The 6,456-nt window shown below is 42.0% G+C and overlaps 1 pseudogene; it reads right to left on the bottom strand.

The window, feature by feature from the left end:
* Positions 1 to 2,913: 2,913 nt before the first annotated feature.
* LOC100966790 lies at positions 2,914 to 3,784 on the bottom strand (annotated as a pseudogene).
* Between the last annotated feature and the right edge of the window lie 2,672 nt (positions 3,785 to 6,456).

The following is a 6,456-nucleotide window of genomic DNA, read 5'->3' as shown; positions in this document are numbered from 1 at the left end:
GAAACTCCTAAAAACCAAGGCTTGAAACACTGGATGGAACCAAGGATGGAGATGAGCCCTAGCCATGCTCATGCCTCACAGTGCCAACCCTCAACCAATGCCCTGGGAGGACCTGACTCTCCACTGGGGTCCCTCACGCAGTTCCTGTGGACTTTCCTGAGATTGTGATTGTGCCCTTCCAAGCAGCAAGAAGACTGGTGGAGATCATCTTTATTTTATTCTCCCTCTCCAGAATGCCTCAAGGCTTTTCGATTATGAAAACTATGTTTTATGTATCAATAATGTGCCAAAGAACTTACCTTTGAGATCTACTGAGAATTCGTCGTTCTTTATATTCTTTATATTCAATCATTAAAGCCTTTTCCATTACTCTTGGTTTGTGGAATTGATTTTCGGTAGGTTGAGACAGGGTTGGAAGCAGTATGTGTGTGCCTGGGAAGGGGCATGAGAGGGACTGGGACCAGGTTAGGACTGGAGGGGGAGCAGCTCTGGAACACTGGAGGAGTGCAAGGGTGGCCCAGGGTGGCAAGGGGCAGTGGACCACTGGGCTGGGGTTCTCTGGAAAGCACAGCCTCCCCACTGAGAGCAGACGGCGGTGGTTAGTAAATGTTCCTTGAATGGTCTCAAGTTTACATTATAGGGTAGGGGAAGGAAATTAATGTTTAGCTGGACCTCAGGAAGATTGCTAGCCCTGTTCCTTTTGAGCTGTGAGGGAAAATCACAATTTCCCTACCACTAGCTTCTAATGTTAAACAGAACTCATGCAGATTTCTTTTGAGGAAGGAGATATAGGTCAAAGCCAGAAAGCTGAAATAAACAGAAAGTACAAGTTTTTAATCCAATCAGCCAATCTCTGCCTCTTCAGTGGGGAATTCAAGCTATTAACATTTATTGAGATAATTGATAAGTGTGGTAGCATTCTATTCATATTATTTTGTGAAAGTCCATTACTTAGTTTTATCTTTTGCATCATTGTGGAAGCTAGGTTCCATCTTTTAATTTCTAGGTGCTTACTTTGCTGGTGGTCCATTGTGATGGTCAGTGTGTAGAACAGGCTGAAGTATTTCAGGTAGAACTGGTCTTGTGGCAAATTCCCTCAATGTTTGCATATCAGTAAAAGATTTGATTTATCTGTCAATTTTAAAGCTTAGCTTAGCAGGATATAGAATTCTGGGCTGGAAATTGTTCTGTTTAAGTAGATTAAAGATAGATGACCATTGTCTTGTGGCTTGAAAAGTTTCATTAGAAAAATCTTCAGTCACCCTGAAGGATTTGCCCCTGTAGATCAACTGGCTCTTACTCCTGACAGCTTGCAAAATCTTTTCTTTGTCTTAACTTTGGACAGGTTCATCACAATGTGTCTTGGAGAAACTCTATTAGAGTTGAGGCAATCTGGGGTCTGATACCCCTCTGAAAGAAGTGTGTCAGAATCTTTGATGATCTGTGGGAAACTTGCATTTATAATATTCTCTAGTATGGCTTCCATTCCTCTGGGCATTCCTCCTCCCCTTCTGGGATACCTATAACTCATGTTTGAACACTTCATAAAGTCCCATAATTGTGTCAGTGAACGTTCTGCTTTCTCTCTCTTCTTTTTTGCCTCTTTGACTATCTGGATTATCTCAAGAGCTTTGTCCTCTACCTCTGGGATTCTTTTTCTGCATGCTGTAATCTGTCGTTGATACTTTATAGTGTGTCTTTTAAGTTCTGTAATTGACTGCTTCTGCTTCAATTCCTTCAGCTCTGCTATATCCTTTCTGTATTCGTCATATCATTCATCTCTTTATTTGATTCTGTTTTTGGATTTCCTTTTGGTTATTTTCCACTTTCTCAGCAATTTCCTTCATTTTGGGGGGGTTGTTTTCCACTTTCTCAGCGATTTCCTTCATTGTTTTCATCATCTGTATTTTAAATTACCCTTCTGTCATTTCTAACATTTCTTTATAGGTGTACTTCCATCTTCCAATCCTTCCAGGACATTAGATTTCATAACTTGGTGGTGGTGGTGGGGAAATCAAGACCAAAAATAGCATTAAACAAGAGCAGAGAGCACCCAGGTGTGGTGGCTCCTGCCTATAATCCCAGAGATGCAGGAAGCTCCCTTGAGCCTAGTAGTTCAAGGCTGCAGTGAGCTATGATTGTCACCACTGCACTCCAGCCTCGGTGACAGAATAAGACCTCATCTCTATAAACAAACAAGAAAAATGAGGGAGAAAGGAGGAGCAGTTGAGAGAATGCTTAAGTGTGTGTCTCAAAACTGCTTACCCTCTTTCCTACTCAGGTCCACTCATATGAGGTCTGACAAGTTCAAGAAGTTGTCCTAGAAACAGTGCTACTTATGTCATTGCTGAATATGGTCACTTTCCAAGTACTGTCCTTGGGAAGCTATGAGCTGACAGCAATGCCCACTCCACCCTTCAAAGCACTTTTTCTAGGATGAGGTTGCGAACTATTGTCTGACCTCGTATGCTACCAATAACCAGCTCCCACGTCACGATATGGGGCTTCCCCTTTTTTCCTTGAAAGCAAAAATGTTGTCACTCTTTGCCTATGAGGAGAGGTTCAGGTCCAACCACAGATTCTTCTCCCAAGCTGCTTACATCCCTATCTTCTAGAAAGGCTAAACAACTCCCCGATGCTGCCACCAGGTGGAGCGATCGGATCAGGTCGGAGTCCTTAGCCCCAGCATAAGGCAGGTGGGCGCAGTACTGGAGGAAGGTATGTGTGCTCCGAGAAAATGCCCGGAAGAAAGCCTCGGAAAAGATTTTCTTTTTCTCCCCTCTGCCCCAGCAGTTTCGATATCATTAGTTTATTATAAAGGACAGACATGGGAATTATTTTCATGATGAAAGATTTCAGACCTTCAGTGGAACGCGCAGCTTCATGTGGATGCCATCTCAATAGTGATTGATTTCAGTCTACGTGCTTTTCAAGAATTTCACCATTTCTAAATAAGAAATAATTTTTGTCGTCTGGAGCTACTGTGGTGCCCCCATATTCCCGGAGAAGAACTTTATCTCCAACTTTCACACTACTGGTTGGATCTCTCCACCCTTTACAGAGCCTGATCCAACCGCCATTACTGTGGCTTGCAATACCTTTCTTTGGATTTTTCTGGAAGCGTAATGCCTGCTTTGCTTACAGTTTCAGCTACACGCCTTTCAACCAATACTTGGTCACAGAACGGAAGAAACTTTCTAAATGCTGGTGCTGCTGTGACTCCTTCCGCCCGAGCTCCTCCTCTGCTCTCCAGACTCCGGACACGAGAAAAGGCCGGGCAGCCTCTGGCCCCACTTGCCCCATGCCCCTCGTCGTGAGAGAAGGTCCTCGGAAAAGATTTTCCATGCACTTAAAAATATACTAATTAATAAAGAGTTATTAAAAACAGGATGTACTTTCTGAGTCTTTAGCTTTTGAGATAGCTTGAGAGAGACAGGAGCAATATTTTATTGAGCTTAAATCATTTCATTCCATATCATTTCAGCATTATTTAGTGGAGGATTATTATGTGTTGTTCCCTGTTATAAGCGTTGGAGCTGTAAAGACAAAACGACATCAAGGCATGCATTGGACAGTAGGAAAGAAAAACACACAAAACGGGCAATTACAATGCAGAGCCAAGACAACGATGGGATCTTCCACCAGAGCGGACTTCCTGACTCGTGTGGCAATGCAATGAGAGGTTATCAGGTTTGGTGAAAATTGAAGTTGGGTTCTGGGCTGCCTTTAATTTACCTTCCTTTCTCAGGAGGGCCCGTTCTTGGGAAGCTGTGCTGGACCCCATCTTCACCCCTAAGACTGAAGAAGATATAGGCTTATCCTCTGGAGGTGCTAGAGCTTCCTGCAGTGCCCATCAATTGCCCCCAGGGAGAGGTTGGCCACATGCTGAGTCCAGGTCTTGTTCCCTGAATGGGGTAACTCACTCTACCCTCTAGAGGCTTTCTGCTTAGCTCCCTAGCCTTTTACATTAGCAAATGTCACCTAGTGAGAACAGGTTATGATGTGAGCCTGTCAAGTTTTCAGCTTGTTACTCTCGAGGCCTTCCATTTCACTGGCAGAGCTTCTTAACCTGGGCCAAAATTGACCCTCTTGTCAGAAGTGATAAATTCCCTTCTGGGAAAGTGTGCGTGGGGGTGGTGGTGGCTGACCATTTTTAGTTTGTCTCAAAACAGTTGCCTTTTCCCTGGAAGTTTAGTTCATCTAGCTCTCTTTGATTCTAAAGGTCTCCAACACCTCTAAAAATGTGATAGTTTTAAATTTCCAAGTTTTTTCCCAATTCTTACTGTGAAACATCAATCTGCAAGATTCACTTCATTCTTCTTAGAAGGGTTTTCATATTCACTTGTAACATAGTCAGATTTTCTCATCAAAAACATTACACTGGACAGCATTCCCCTCCAACTTTCCCATTTCTCCCGTATTTTATAACCAACTATTTGCAGATTTGTCTATATTTTCTCTCTTCTTTTTCCCTTTCCCAGTCACATTTCTACTTGTTTTAGTCTGATTTATTCCCTGACAATCCAGCAGACGTTCTCTTGCCCAAATCACCACCAGCACTTCCTAATCCCTGTATCCAATGCATGCTTTTCAATCTCATGACTTCTCAACAGCGGGGAGATTGCTGTGCGCTCTTTCTCACCACCCATAACACTGAATTCTTCAGCCTTTCTTTTGACTCTACCAGCTAGTCCTTGTCATTTGCTAGTCTCAGTTTCTGGGTCTAGTTCTTACATTGGGGCATTCTTCAGGGTAATGTTGTTGGTTCTTTTAGCAGAATAACATTTCATCTTAGTAAGTAATATTTTTATCTTGTTTACCCCACACATTTACTACCATTCAACCCAGGACAGAACTGTCTAACAGAACTTTCAGAGATGACAGAATATTCTGAGGCTGAGGTTCTTGCAGGGAGAGGCGGGGACCTCTTGCATAGTATCTGACAGTGTCTTTCTTCTTATCAGGACTTCTTTATTGCCCTCGTTCCTCACACAAAAAGCAAAAAGAGACTGATTTTTAAAAATATAACATCTCTTCCATAAGGCAATGAATACCTCCTGGTCTAGATTTGGGCTATGTAATACATTTGCCACTAGCCATTTGTGGCTACTGAAATTTAAATTAATTAACTTGTAACAAATTTCAAATTTAATCCTGCGGTTGCAATGCTACATTTCAAATGCTCAGTATCCTGGTGGCAAGTAGCTATTGTATTGCCCAGATCAGATACTGAAAAATTAATTAAAAGAAGACTTTGTCCAGAAACACATATAAGAGCCAATATTTTATAATTTTGAGCCCTCTTGGAGGTGATAGAGTCCCCGAGAGAGAAATCAAGACACACAAGAGGACAGGAATGACACAGTGGTGAAACTCTGTGTAATCCCACTCCAAATCAACACACTGTGGTCCTCCACACAAAACCCTAACTATAGATTGATTCCTTCATTGAAATAAAAATGGGAGATAAATCCTCTAAAAAGGAGGAAAGACAAGAAGAAATATTCTCTTTGGCACACTAGTTGGTTTATGGCCTCTTAACTTGAAAGTATTTGTACCAATAAAAAGGTTCAGAGGCATGCCAGGTTTTCCTGGACTCAGCTGCTTACAGACACGTTTGAACTGATGAGCAAAGTTCATTAATGAAAATTTAGAGCTCAAATGGTTGGCCTGCTACTACAAAGTTAAAATGTCAAGTTTCTTAAGCTATCTATTTTCTTTGTTGTCTACTCGAAATTTGTTAACTTTCTATCCTCGTGTTAATATAAAACTGAATGCTTATGATACATGTATTTCTAATTCAAGGCTACTTGAGGATCTTGCAGCCAGTTCTAGCAAAAATGTAAACACTGAAAACGCAGTTGAAAGAGAGTAAGTCTCTTGTTTTCTCCCTTCCCAAACCTGTTTTTCTGCTTTCAGTCCCCAATTATTTCAAAACCTCTGCACCTCACTGAGGAGTTGAATCTTCACACTGAGAGTTCCTGTGTATATGCGTTAAGATAAAAATTATATTTTCTTCCTCCTATTAATCAGTCTGCCTCATATCAGTAATTTTCCAGTGAACCTTAGGGGGGCAAGACCCTCTGCTCTCTACAGAAGCAGATGGAGATGAATGAGAGTGTCATAGTAGGGATCTTTGCTTATGATGAGAGATATTACAGAGATATTATATGGTTCCTTTTGAGACCTTAGTTTTAAGGGCAAAGATACAGAGCTTGGAGGGCAGAGCTTGCTCTCTGCTTCCTGCAAGACACTCAGAAGAGAATTTCGCCTGAGAACTTAGCTTGCATAGAAGGGATGGGGTCCAGAACCTGGGGTCAGTGTAACCAGTACTGCTGGGCATGTTGCACTGCTTTTCAGATCTTCATTTGCTCTCAAGTTTCACAATGGACTTCTAATTGGGTAGCCCTGTCACATAGCCTTCAGTGACATCACACATGTTATTTCTCCCAGTCC

This window comes from Otolemur garnettii, unplaced genomic scaffold (assembly GCF_000181295.1).
Source record: "Otolemur garnettii isolate 467f Iridium unplaced genomic scaffold, OtoGar3 scaffold00063, whole genome shotgun sequence".
Taxonomy (NCBI): Eukaryota; Metazoa; Chordata; class Mammalia; order Primates; family Galagidae; genus Otolemur; species Otolemur garnettii.
Note: the sequence above shows the minus strand (reverse complement) of the source record. Positions and strands in the feature narration are given on the sequence as shown.